At 42.2% G+C, this 13,375-nt stretch overlaps 1 long non-coding RNA gene across 1 annotated transcript; it reads right to left on the reverse strand.

Annotated features, from left to right (window-relative positions):
* Positions 1 to 12,451: 12,451 nt before the first annotated feature.
* Positions 12,452 to 12,950, reverse strand: LOC122007603. Its single transcript, XR_006119063.1, has 3 exons — positions 12,878 to 12,950; positions 12,726 to 12,801; positions 12,452 to 12,506 (listed from the first exon to the last, which is right to left on the reverse strand). It is a non-coding gene; the product is annotated as an uncharacterized LOC122007603 (long non-coding RNA).
* Between the last annotated feature and the right edge of the window lie 425 nt (positions 12,951 to 13,375).

Genomic DNA, 13,375 nt, shown 5'->3' on the forward strand with positions numbered 1-13,375 from the left:
CTTGCTAGATGATCCTCCTTTTGGGTCACTCCCTGATTTGCGCTTGCTGTTGGAGTTCCCTTATCCGGTTCGGGGTGCCGTGCCTTGGTCCAGTGTCGAGCGTCCCTTCACTTTGACTTTAGAGTGAAAATAGGAATGAACCATGAGCTGATCACTTAACAAAAGGCCTCCTCTCTTCTTTCTTGGCTATCTGGCTCTGGCAGAGAGATTAGGCGAGGAGTTAGCAGGTATACTAGTAGGGCACTTCGGATCAACCGGATTCGTTCCTATCTGCTCAGCCTGGCATACTAGCTTAAAGCGAGCCCAGCTTGAATTTCTTCACGGCTTCCTCAACTGAAAGGTTGCCCTGATGAAACTCAGTGAACTCGTCGTAGTGGCGGTTTGTAACCCGTATGTGAAAGAACTCCTCGAAGAACTCTTTCTCGAAGTCAGCCCATGACATCTGGTTCACTGGGCGCTTCGTTCTGATTCTTTCCCACCACATGTGTGCGTCTCCTGTCAGGCAGAAGGAGGCACACTTCACCTTCTTGTGTTCTGGCCAGTCCAGAAGCTCCATCGTGCTCTCCAGTGTTTTGAACCAGGCTTGTGCATCCCATGGTTCACTAGTGCCTGAGAAGTTCTCTGGCTTGACTCGCTGCCACTGGATCAGATAGGCTTCCTTTCTTGGCTCAGCTGCTGGGACTGTTGGTGCTGGTACTGGTGCTGGCGCTGGTGCTATAGGCTGGGCTGGTGGAACTTCTAAGACCACTGGAGTCGTCAGATTTTGATTAGCCCTGAGGGTGGCTATCTCCTGTTGCTGTTCAGCTAGCTGCTGCTGTAACTGAGCCACTAACGCCGTAAGGTCTGGGGGAGGCACTGAACTGCCTGCCTCATGCTGGGGCTCAGTAGCTGGTGTCCTTCTAGCTGGGCATCCTCGTGCCATTTCTAAAGACATAGAGGACAGGACATGCATAACTAATACAATTATAATTGTATAACTATTGCTATCATGTTATATACTATCACATACTAACATGCATCAGATATCTATAAACATGAGCTATAACAAGAAAGCAAGATACATAAATAAAGTAGAGGTATTCTTACTTGGAAGCTGCAGGTTCAATGCTGATGTGTGTGTAGGAAGTATGGAACTTGGCTCTGATACCACTCTGTAACGACCCGCCTTCTACTAGCTGAGTTGTAAGGTCGATCGCTACAGTTATGCTGTGCTAACTGTGCAGAAAATTGATCTAATTTAAATTTTAGTCGCTAACTGATAACCATTCTTGGTTCTACATGTACTGGTGCATGTAATCTAAGGGATACAAGGTGTATCCCACATCCCCTATGGGCTAGAAGCTGATCTGCTAAGTCTCTTGGTCAAAACTGAACTTCCCAATCGATCCAGACTAAGCTGGGTCGATTGCTCTCTGTTGGATCGATCCATGGATCGATCCCGACTGCTACTGTGCTCGGGTGGTAATCTGGATCGATCGGCTGATCGATCCAGGCTCACTGATAAATCCAGTGATCGATCCCGCGTGCTTCTGTGCACGGGACTTTATTTGGATTGATCGGCTGATCGATCCAACCTAGGCAATCGATCCCATGATCTATCAAAAACCTTTCTGTTCGCTAGGGATAGCTTGGATCGATCGACCCAGAGGCCTTCTGTTCGCGACATCGATGGATCGATCGAGGACCCGATCGATCCATGGATCGATCAGAGTTTCTGATTTCGCACTGAAACTCTGACTTCAGCACTGTTTCGTGCCTCAATCACTCCTACAAACTCTACAACAACTGGAAAAACATTGTAACACTATCTGCCAACATTCTAATATCATGAAAGAAGTGTTCTAAACATAATAAGGACATGATTAACTAATTCATAACGATGAACAACTAGATAGCAAAATGCTAAATCTCTAAACAGTTCTAGTATTTAGATAAAGCTTGTTAAGTTCCCTAAGACCTTCTTCCAGGTTCCATCCACACACATCTTCACCTGCATTGACCTCCAGCCTCCACTGCTAGTCCATTTTCCTTTTACCTGTATCTGCAGTATAAGGAAAAATAGTATCTGTAAGCCAAACGCTTAGTAAGAAACCATCTACCTCACTAAAACATGCATACGATGCAAATATGTTTTTAAATCATGCTGTTTAAAAGGTTATGCTAAGTATACTGAATAAACTAAACATGGCATGGCATATAAGCATATAATCATGGCATATCTAAAGTTGATCATGATATCAATCACATGGTATCAATGAAGAACTAAGCTGATACTAAAACTGAGCTAAGCTAATACTGAGCTACTGCTAGGACTGTACTGAATTCACGAACTAATTTGTGAAAGATTGAAAACCATATACATATAGTAAGTAAAAATACTATACATGCTGCTGATGGGCCCTGGCAATTGTACTTGCTGTGCGCGCATCCCTAACTAGACCCGGGATTGCAAGTTCCGAATCTAGTAGGGTTTACTAGGTTAGCTAAACCTAGGACGACTATGGGAGCCCAACCCAATGGATATCTAATCCAGTACAGTGCCACTGAAAAGTAAAATACTGAAATAGCTAATACTATTTTGCTGAATCTAGGTTATCTGAACCTAGAACTAGGTTGTCTGAACCTAGAGGCGACTGTGGGAGCCCACCCATTTGGACATCTAGTCTCATAAAAACTGAAATAAAACTGATCATGCTAATTAACATGTTCTATGGCATTTAACTAAAAGCCCACTGTATCATAAAGTTGTGCTAGGCATTTTGTCGAGCATTTGGCGCTCTCTAACTCTCTCCTCTCGATCAGGGTGACCACCTCTAGGCACCCAGCAACGTCTAAACCCCTATCTACAGAGGATACATGTGCTCGGCCCATCTAGAGATGCTCACTAATCCCTAAATCTGTGAGAAGAGTTAAAATACACACTATATGCTGACAAAATTCAATAAAACTAATCTAATGCATAAAAGAAAACACGCGAGAGCTACTTATACTGCAGGTGAGGGGTTTCTTACGTCGTACGCTAATTTTCTTACAACTCTATTCGCTAGAATTCCGGTGGAGACGATCCTTTCAATAATCTCCTCGCTCCAACGCGTTCTTCTCGCGGAGGGGAACGTTCTTGTGTTGGAATCGCTGCCGGAAGGTGCTCTTAGGGCCCTAGGGAGGGAACCCTAGGGTTGGCTTTGGCTTGTTTGGGCGCCGAGAGGAGGAAGAGGAGAAGGAGAGGGTGTTCGGCGGTGAGGGTTTTTGAGAAAGAGATGCTGCCGAACCAAACTAAAAAAATAACCCAAACCAACTTAAGTTTTAATTTATATTAAGTGGGTAACTAGGCCCAACTCAAATATAAATATAAATGTTTCCCTTCTCTTTCAGCACGGCCCTGCTGGGTTCACCGGTTACTAAGGCTAACTAAAGGTTTAGCGGACCCGAGAGGTCCCGGGTTCGATTCCCGCTTAAACCATTTTACTTTTCTATTTATTTTTCCTACTTCCGATACTCCAAAAATTCCAGAAAAATATCTAATAATTCTAGAAAAATCATAGAATAATCCTAAAATAGTTTTGAGAATTTTCGGGCGTTACAACCTTGTGGGCATCCATGGTAGATGCCTACAAGGTTTCCAAGGACCTCTCTTCTATTAAATTAGACAAAATGTTTTCTGAATTCGAGTTGCATGAGCAGACTAATGCACGCCCGGTCGAGAAGGGTATTTCCTTAATTGCAGGTACAAGCAGAACCTGGGAAGCTAAAGTAAAACGCAAAACCAAACCCGAGTCCAAAGACGAATCAGACACAGAGGACGAAGACGATGATGAGGCTATTTCTGAACTGGTAAAGCTCTTACGGAAGATATGCAAGCTGAAAAAGGTGACTCAAACGAAGACGAAGGACAAGACTGGAGTCACTTGCTACGGCTGTAACCAGAAGGGGCACTACAAGCCAGATTGTCTAAACAAGAAGAAAAGAAGGAAGGTGTTGAAGGCGACTTGGTCCGAGTCATCAGATGAATCCGGGTCCGACGAAGAAGAATCGACAGGCCTCCTCGCATTGCCAGTACAAGTAAACCTTGATGAAACCGAAAGTGAATCAGACACCGAGTCCGAGCGAAGCCACAGATCCGCATCCGTTTCCGAAGGACCAAAACTCACAGTAAGTGCTTTAATGTCTAGTATTAAGTTAGATGACTCGGAAAATTTAATTCCGTACTTGCTTAAAAAGTTGGCTAAATCCAACGTCCGGGTTAAGTCGCTCCAAAAGGAGGTAATAGCCCTTAAGGAAGCGACTGACTTGAGTTCTTTAACTGAGCCAGTTCAAATTGGAAACTCAACTCAAGTCGAACAACTTGAGGAAGAAAATTCCAATTTGAAAACTCAAATTAAAGAACTCAAGGACACGTTGGAACGGTTCACCATGGGTTCCAAGAATTTGGATCTGATTCTTGGAAAACAGCGAGCCATTTACAACAAAATCGGACATGGATTTAAAACTAAAATAAAATACAAATCATATTTATCGCTAGTTAATAGAGACAATAGAAAAATTGTCCAAGCATGGGTGCCAAAGTCCAACTTGGTTAATCAAGTTGGACCTTGTAACAACCCACCCTTCTTACTGCTATTATCTAAGGGCGACCGTTACCTAACTACTACTCTACTTACTAGTGTCACTGACGCTATTATTAGTAAGTACTTAGATTTTTCATGGTTCAGAGGAATTCCTACCGAAAAATTTCGACAGAGTCTCCCCTGTGCCGGTGACCAAATCCATAGTACATAAGATATATACGCAGCCACAGGCGGTTGGAACTCATTTTTCACAACCACGCAGTTATAAAAATAACAGTAAAACAACCAACTATATCACTCCACAAATAATTAAAGTGACTAAATGCATATGCAGAAATAAAATCAACTACAATCTCATAAACTTCATAACAGTGTTAAAGAAAAGAACTAAAGCATAAACTCTAATCAAATAGGTCCTGTAGGTTTGATAACACTCTCTGGATCTCTCCATAGTCGCAGTCATCACACACCTTCATCACCACCACCATCCTGTCACCTCCCTTTCATATCTTAGCTTTTCCTTTATATGCAGTAGGAGGAAAGAAAACAAAACTATAAGCGAAAACGCTTAGTAAGTACTAATCTATCTCACAAAAACTTCGAAGTGCATAAAAATAATTCAATAATACGGAAACTGTAATGCTAAAGCAAAGCTGCATGTACTCATGGTATACAGGAATAAAACTGAATACTAAACATGCTCACTAATTGATAGGAAAGTAATGAAACTACTACTGTAGGCTTAGAATTAAAGAACTAAACTTTTATTGATTCTAAGCATAAACCTATTTCCTTTTCTTATATCCTTATATTAGAAATTAATCTTTTAATTTCTCTTTCACTTTCTTCTTCTTTTTCTTTTCTTACTTTTCTTACTTTTCTTTTCTTCTTACTTTTCTTTTCTTTTCTTCTTTGGGCTCAGGCTTAGTACCATCTTTGTTTTGCGCGCTCTCTAATAGTGACTGAGGTAGCGAGCCTCTAGTCCTATGAGGTAAAGACCTTGGTCTTACCAGGGCCAAGACCTTGGAATTGGTCACCTGAATTTGTTTAACGACAACCTTGGAAGTCGGGTACTAGCCTCTTATTTTAGTTTACTTGTTATCTCTTTTTAATTAAACCTTGGTCTCTTTCTTTTTACTCAGTTTTCTCATAATCCTTTATTAGAGTTTATTGGAATCCTTTAGATATACCTAACAAATATAGGATTACAATTAACTAAGCATGCTATATAAAAACAATACAAGGGAAACAAATCTAAACTCTCTCTAAGCATGTTATAAAACAAAGCAACAGAAAAGCAAATCTGAACTCTCTAAACATGCTGTAAAATAAAGGAAAAGAAAGCACATCTGAACTTACTAATCATGTTCTAAAATAGAGCAAAAGAAAGCTAATTCAAACTTGCTAATCATGTTATAAAATAGAGCAAAAGAAAGCTAATTCAAACTTGCTAATCATGCTATAAAATAGAGCAAAAGAGAGCTAATTTGGACTTTCTAAACATGCTATAAAATAGAGCTAAAGAAAGCTAACTTGGACTGTAAAATAGGCTGAAATGCAAGGGAAAGAAACCTGTTGTTCATGCTTGCTGGATAATAAGAGTTTCACCCAAAAATTTAAATGTAAGGGAAAAACTGTTCGGCCATGCTAAAGCCGCAACTAAAGGTTTACTACATGCTCAAGGAAAATAATTTAGGAATCTGTTCGTTCCCTTAACTAACACTAAATCTAAATAGTATGGGAATTTACTGCACCTACTAAAGGAAACTAGAAGCTTAATGGATAATAAAATTCTGAAATGTTTCATTTGTTGTGATAAACCTTTGACTACTAAAATGCCACCTCAAAGCCAAATCTGAAATACACCAAGGCTGTTCAACCAATTAAAGCTTGCTGGAAAATCTAACTAAATACAATCTAAGGCTGTACATAACTGTAAATTTAACCACATCATACATCTAAACTGTCAATTTATCATAAGTAAGCAATGTATCCTTTTTAGAACTTCACACTATGCATCAACATTGAAATTATCCTAAGGAAACAATGAACCACAACTGCTCATTACATGCATTTCTCCATTTTCTTGAATTCTGTCCAAAAACTATAAAACTCCATATAAACTGATCATGCCTATTAAGATCCCAAACATGTCTAAATCTGATGTACTAATCATAAGGGTGTAAGGATTCAAACTACATGCTCAAGCTATACAAATCATCGGATTGCACAGCAACTCCAGGAAAATTACTCGTGCTCACAACAGCAAAGTAAAGAGAAACTGCCCATGCTTGCAAACAGCAAGGAAAAAAATCATCCAGCAAAGGAAAATTATACCGCAAGGGAAAGGTCTAAACAACATGCTAGATTAAAAACCAAACTTGCTGGTTTTAAAAACTTCTCATACTCGCGGCAGAAAACTAAAGAAACCAAAAATCTTTACAACGTGCTTTGAATTCAAAATGAACAAAGAACACAATTTCTTGACCTTAACATGCTGCTCATGAAAAGGAAAGGGCAACTTGCTGTGCAGCCCAAATACTAAGTCTAGGGTTCATGCTAGGCCTCGGAAGCAAGGAAAAACAAACGGAAAACCCGAAACAACTCCTACCGCAGGTGAGTAGTACTTACCGACGATTCTTGGACTTACAACCGAGAAGGAAGGGGATTCTAGGGTTCGGGTAGCTCTAAATCTCGGCCTCTTCTCTTGCCCGAGCGTTTGCCTTGCCGAGAGAAGCTTGGTTTGTGAAGAACCCTTGAAGAAGAACGCTCGCCAGCCGCCGGAACGCAACCCTAATTTCGGCTTCTTCTTCACCCAAGCAACGCCGTCGCTGCCGCACGCGAGAACGAGAGGAGAGGGAAGTTAGGTTTTGGGGAAAAGAAAACCTAAACTTTCACTTATAATTCGGGTTATTATTAATTACTATCTATGCTTTAAATTTATTTCTCCCCATACTTAGTTAACAAAGCGTGCGCAGCCCAGTTGGTTGGATGTGTTCGGTTAGGTCGGGTCCGACCCGAGGTCATGGGTTCGAGCCTCGCCTTCAACTCTTTTTTCAAAATTTCTTTCTTTTTGTAAACATACTAAACGACCTCCAAAAATTACGTAAAAATACTCTAAAAATTTCTAAAAATTTCTAAAAATCTCTAGAGTATTTTAAAAGCATTTCCAAATATTTTTATGGATATTTGGAATTCAAAATAGGGAAAATTGGGTCGTTACAATCCCCCATACCTTATAAAAAGTTCGTCCTCGAACTTAGAATAGCTCTGGATACTTCTGTGTCATACTGTCCTCCTGCTCCCAAGTGATTTCCTCGTGCTTCTGGTTCTACCAAACGACCTTTACTATTGGTACTTCTTTGTTTCTCAATCTCTTAATTGCTCTGTCCACTATCTGTGTAGGTCTACTCTCATAACTAAGATCCTCTTGGATCTGCACTGACTGAGGCTGAATCACTTGGCTCGGGTTATGGAGACACTTCTTTAGCATAGAGACATGAAATACATTATGTATTGCTCACATGTCTTGTGGTAAGTCCAACTTGTAAGCTACTTTCTCAACCCTCTCTATGATCAGGTAAGGCCCTACATTGCGAGGACTTAATTTGCCCTTCTTGCCAAATCTTATCACTCCCTTCATAGGAGTGACCATGAGGAAAACTGAATCTCTTACTTGGAATTCCAATGGCCTACGACGTGTATCAGCATAACTCTTCTGTCTACTCTGGGCAGTCTCAATCCTCTGTCTGATCTACATTTTTTCTCTCTGTATGTCCTCAAGCAAGGTAGACTCTAAGGTCAATGCGGAGAGCTGTCCGTAAATAATTTCAAGTCCAAAATTTGACAACTCATTCTGCAGTGGCAGGGCTAATGATGACAGAGACATCAGGGATGCACTGGACTTTCTGCTTAGTGCATCTGCCACTTTTTTAGCTTTGCCTGGGTGGTAGAGGATTTCACAGTCGTAATCTTTGACCAACTCTAGCCACTTGCGCTGTCTCATGTTTAAGTCCTTCTGAGTGAAGAAGTACTTAAGACTCTGATGATCTGTGAAGATTCTACACTGAACTCCATACAAATAATGTCGCCAGAGTTTAAGTGCAAAAACCACAGCTGCCAGATCATGAGTAGGGTAGTTCTTCTCATAATCTTTGAGTTGTCTGGAAGCACAGGGTATGACTTTTCCTTCTTGCATGAGTACAACTCCTAAGCCCATCTTGGAAGCATCACTGTAGATGTCGAAACTCTTGTCGCTCTGTGGAACAGTCAGAATGGGAGCACTGATCAATCTCTTCTTTAGCTCTTGGAAACTCTGCTCACATTTATCTGACCATTCGAATCTCTTGTTCTTTCTGGTGAGGGCCGTTAGTGGAGAGGCTATCCTGGAAAAGTCCTCCACGAACTTCCTGTAGTACCCAGCTAAACCAAGGAAGCTTCTGATCTCTCTGACGTTCTTGGGTCTACTCCAGTTATTGACCGCTTCCACTTTAGCTGGATCCACTTGAATACCTTCTTTAGAAATAATGTGACCTAAAAACGCCACCTGATTTAACCAGAACTCGCACTTTGAGAATTTAGCATAAAGCTGCTTTTGCTGCAGAGTCTGCAGTACCATCCTCAAGTGCGTGTCATGCTCCTCTGGGGTCCTTGAATAGACCAGAATGTTGTTGATGAATAAGATGATAAATTTGTCAAGATATTCTCTGAACACTCTGTTCATTAAGTCCATGAAGATCGCAGGTGCATTAGTCACTCCAAAAGGCATGACCACAAACTCGTAGTGTCCATATCTGGTCCTGAACGTCGTTCTGGGTATATCTCTTTCTTCCACCTTCAGCTGATGGTACCCAGAGCGCAGGTCTATCTTTGAGAACACTGTTGCTCCTCTTAACTGATCAAATAAGTCATCGATCCTGGGAAAGGGATACTTGTCCTTAACAGTTACTTTGCTCAGTGTTCTGAAATCTATGCACATTAGCACGGATCCGTCTTTCTTCTTAATGAACAACTCTGGAGCTCCCCGGGGTGAATGACTAGGGTGAATGAAGCCTTTGTCAAGTAACTCCTGTAGTTGTTCTCATAACTCCTTCAGCTCTGCTGGAGACATGTGATACGGAGCTTTTGAAATTGGACCGGTTCCAGGAACCAATTCAATCTCAAATCCACTCATTTATTGGGAGGTAGTCCAAGTAGATCTGCTGGGAATACCTCGGGATATTCCTAGACCACCCGAACCCCCTCCTTCTTACCTTCTTTCTGTTCTTCTGCACTTACTTGACTAGGGCTCCGGGCTCCCTACTGTCTTGTCTTCTATCTTGGCTGGCTTGAACTCTATAAACTCCTCATAGTGCTTCTTGGTGATAGAACTCTTCATAGAACTCTAACTGAAAATCTGCCCAGCTCATCTGATCGACTGCTCTCTTGGTCTTTATCCTCTCCCACCACATACGAGCATCTCCAGACAGGCAGAATGAGGCGCACTTGACCTTCTCGACTTCTGGCCAGTCAAGAAGCTCCATAGTGCTCTCTAATGTTTTAAACCAAGCCTGGGCATCCTAGGGCTCAGTCGTGCCTGAGAAGCTCTCTGGTTTCAGCTTCAGCCACTGTATAAGATAAGCTTCTGGTCTCTGAGGTGCTGTGACGGCTCCCTGGGTAGCTGGTGGAGTCTCAATTACCACTGGAGCCTCTGCAGTGATAGCTGGAGGAGGGGGAGGAACTGCTGGCTGGTTTGCCATCAGATTGACAATCACTTGCTGCTGTTCTGCTACTTGTCTCTGGAGTTAGGCAACAACTTCAGAGAGATTGGGCTCAGTTGATCTAAGCTCTTCGTTCTCCTGATCTTGGTTCTCAGTACGAACGGTACGGGGACATCCTTTTTCTTAACATCTAATTATGAAAAAAAAAAGATTTGGTATCCTCTCTCTAACCCTTCTAATCATACATAAATATGAATAAAGAAAAGGGAAACTAAATCTTCTATCTTGCTTTAGTACTAAAAAAAAACAAGTACTCTATACTGCAGTGAATAATAAGGAAAGCAGAATAAAGAAAGGATTTAAATACTTTCTTACTTGGAGACGGCGAGGATGATGCTGATGTGTGTGTGAAGCTGGAGAATGGAACACTGCTCTGATACCAACTGTAACAACCCACCCTTCTTACTGCTATTATCTAAGGGCGACCGTTACCTAACTACTACTCTACTTACTAGTGTCACTGACGCTATTATTAGTAAGTACTTAGATTTGTCACGGTTCAGAGGAATTCCTACCGAAAAATTTCGGCAGAGTCTCCCCTGTACCGGTGACCAAATCCATAGTACATAAGATATATATGTCACGCCCCAGAGGAGTCTCTGTCCGAAGAAATTTCGGCAGCATCTCCCCTGTACGGCGGACAATATGAAACTTTCTACATATCACATATACATCAGCCACAGGTGGCTGGAATGATAACAAAAAAAAATAAAAACAAACACCACGCAGTTTATAAAGATATTCAGCCTCTGGCTGTCACAACCACGCAGTTAATAATAGTAATCAATAACAATAGGACTCTGACTCGAAATCCACCCTACTCCACTACACTCGTAAAGCTCAAATCCAACGAACTCACCTCTTCTGCCGTCCAGGCAGGCACGTAGTAGAATGAAATCCAATATCATATCAAAAATCCATCAAAAGGTATCACTCCATACAATATCCATAGGAAAAATCCAAAGACAATACTGAAACAAAGTCTGATATAGAAAAAAAAAAGGCCAAAATAAAACAAATAACAAACTAGCAGAGAACTGGCTCTACGTGCAGATGGGGGGCCAGCGACTGGAACTGCTCCAGACAGCCTCAACCTAAAAATATCAACAATGGAGGCGGGGTGAGTCCAATAATAAAACAAATAATAGACAACACTTATCATGCGTACAGTCTCCGAATACGAGAAGGAATAAATGCAACTGGAACGAAATCGGAGATAACTGTACTAACCGGATCAAGGTACAAAGGTAACAGGTCGTCAAACCGGGGAAGACATAATCCTGTATGCATGTCAATCAAATGCATCCATACAAATGCAGCATATAAGTGCAACAATCACAAACAATAAATGCAATAAATGCATATGGTGACCGTGCACTCGGACATCACTGCTCCCGATGAGTGATCGAGTGGACGGAATGCTGTCGGAGTACTCCTGTCCTCTGTCCCCAAATCATAAATGGGGGAGCTCAATGCTCTCGTCTCCCGGTACACAATGACGGGGAGGATATCTCTGCCGGCTACCACACTGAGTCATCTGACCAACGGAGCCAAACAGAGTCCACCATCTGCCGGCTACTACGCTGCTACACTAAATGCCAGCGGAGCCAAACAGAGCGGAACTAACTGCCGGCTACCACACTGAGTCCTCAGACCAACGGAGCCAAACAGCAGAACCGCCACACACCTGTCTGATATACCACTAATCCATAGGTGGTGGTGTGTGCAGTACATGTAACTGGCGATGCGCTCACAATAATAGAGCAGACAACCGCACAGCATGCAATCATGCTAGATGATGCATCACTCTAAACATGGAAATATCATGAATAGCATAGCAAGATCCATACATAAATAAAAGGTGTACCACAAGTCAATGCATCGGATGGAAGGTACACAAACAGATAGGGTATCATATAAACCCTAGGTCCTGAACATGATGTGTCACATGGTTGGGTCACTACCGAAAGCATGTATGGTCAGATAAATAATAACATGCTAATAAATAAACAAACAACATGTAACAGATCATGTAGTGACCAACCGAATCAAATGGAAACACAATTCTTGCTATATGTTAAACACTTTATCATGCATATCAAAAGACATAAGTCAAAGTACCTGCCTCCGAAAAATAGAAAGGTCCGATCTGACTCCGAGATACTCGTCTCGCGTCAAAGTCCTGTGTTAAATCGCACAGTTTAGCTAATTTAATTATAAACAAATAGCTAAACTAATTTCTAATCCACTGACTAGTTAGGGTTAGTTTCATGAACCCCATTCACACAGTTATACAACTTATAAACCTAAATCACCCTATAACCAAATTAATTATGTATCAAGTCGTACCTAGAACATGTATCAAAAATGTGTCAATTAAATCCATAAACCAAATACTTACCTTACCGCTGCGGGATGGGGTTGCTGCCAAAAATCAAAAACACCCCACAATACACCAAACCTCACCAATCCGTGACCTAGATTAGAAGCAAAGAAAAACATGAACTGAGATCTAGCCACGAACCTAATTCCACATCTAGGTATGGCCCTTACCTTCCCAATTCTGCTAGGGCAGATCACAATGAAGACAGAACCACTGTGAAAAGCAAAACTAAGGCACAACTCCTTGTCTTCGGCACTTTCAAACAGAGACACCAGAAGAGAAATTCCGGCCAGCGCTCAGGGACCCAACCTAGGGTTCGGATGCTCGATTTTCGGCGCCTCCAGGTGTCCGCGAGAAGAGGAAGGGAGGCTCTGTGAGTTGCAGCGGCGGCGCTGGAAACTCCACAGCAAGGGCTACGCCAGACGAGGCTTCGGCTGGACAGAGGAGAGAAGAATCAGCGTCACTGGAGTCGGGGCAGAGGCTAGGGCACCGGCGATTGGGGTCGGCATCGACTTCTGTGGTCGGTGTCGGGTGGCTAGGGCTGAGAATGCTGTCGTCGTGAGGGGCAGGGGATGAGGAAGAAGAGGAGAGAACCGCCGAGTAGCCAGCGGTTAGGGCTCCTTTTGGCGTCGGGTTCGGGAGTGAGGGAGAGGAGAGGCGCGCGGGGA

This window comes from Zingiber officinale, chromosome 1A, assembly GCF_018446385.1.
Source record: "Zingiber officinale cultivar Zhangliang chromosome 1A, Zo_v1.1, whole genome shotgun sequence".
Taxonomy (NCBI): domain Eukaryota; kingdom Viridiplantae; phylum Streptophyta; class Magnoliopsida; order Zingiberales; family Zingiberaceae; genus Zingiber; species Zingiber officinale.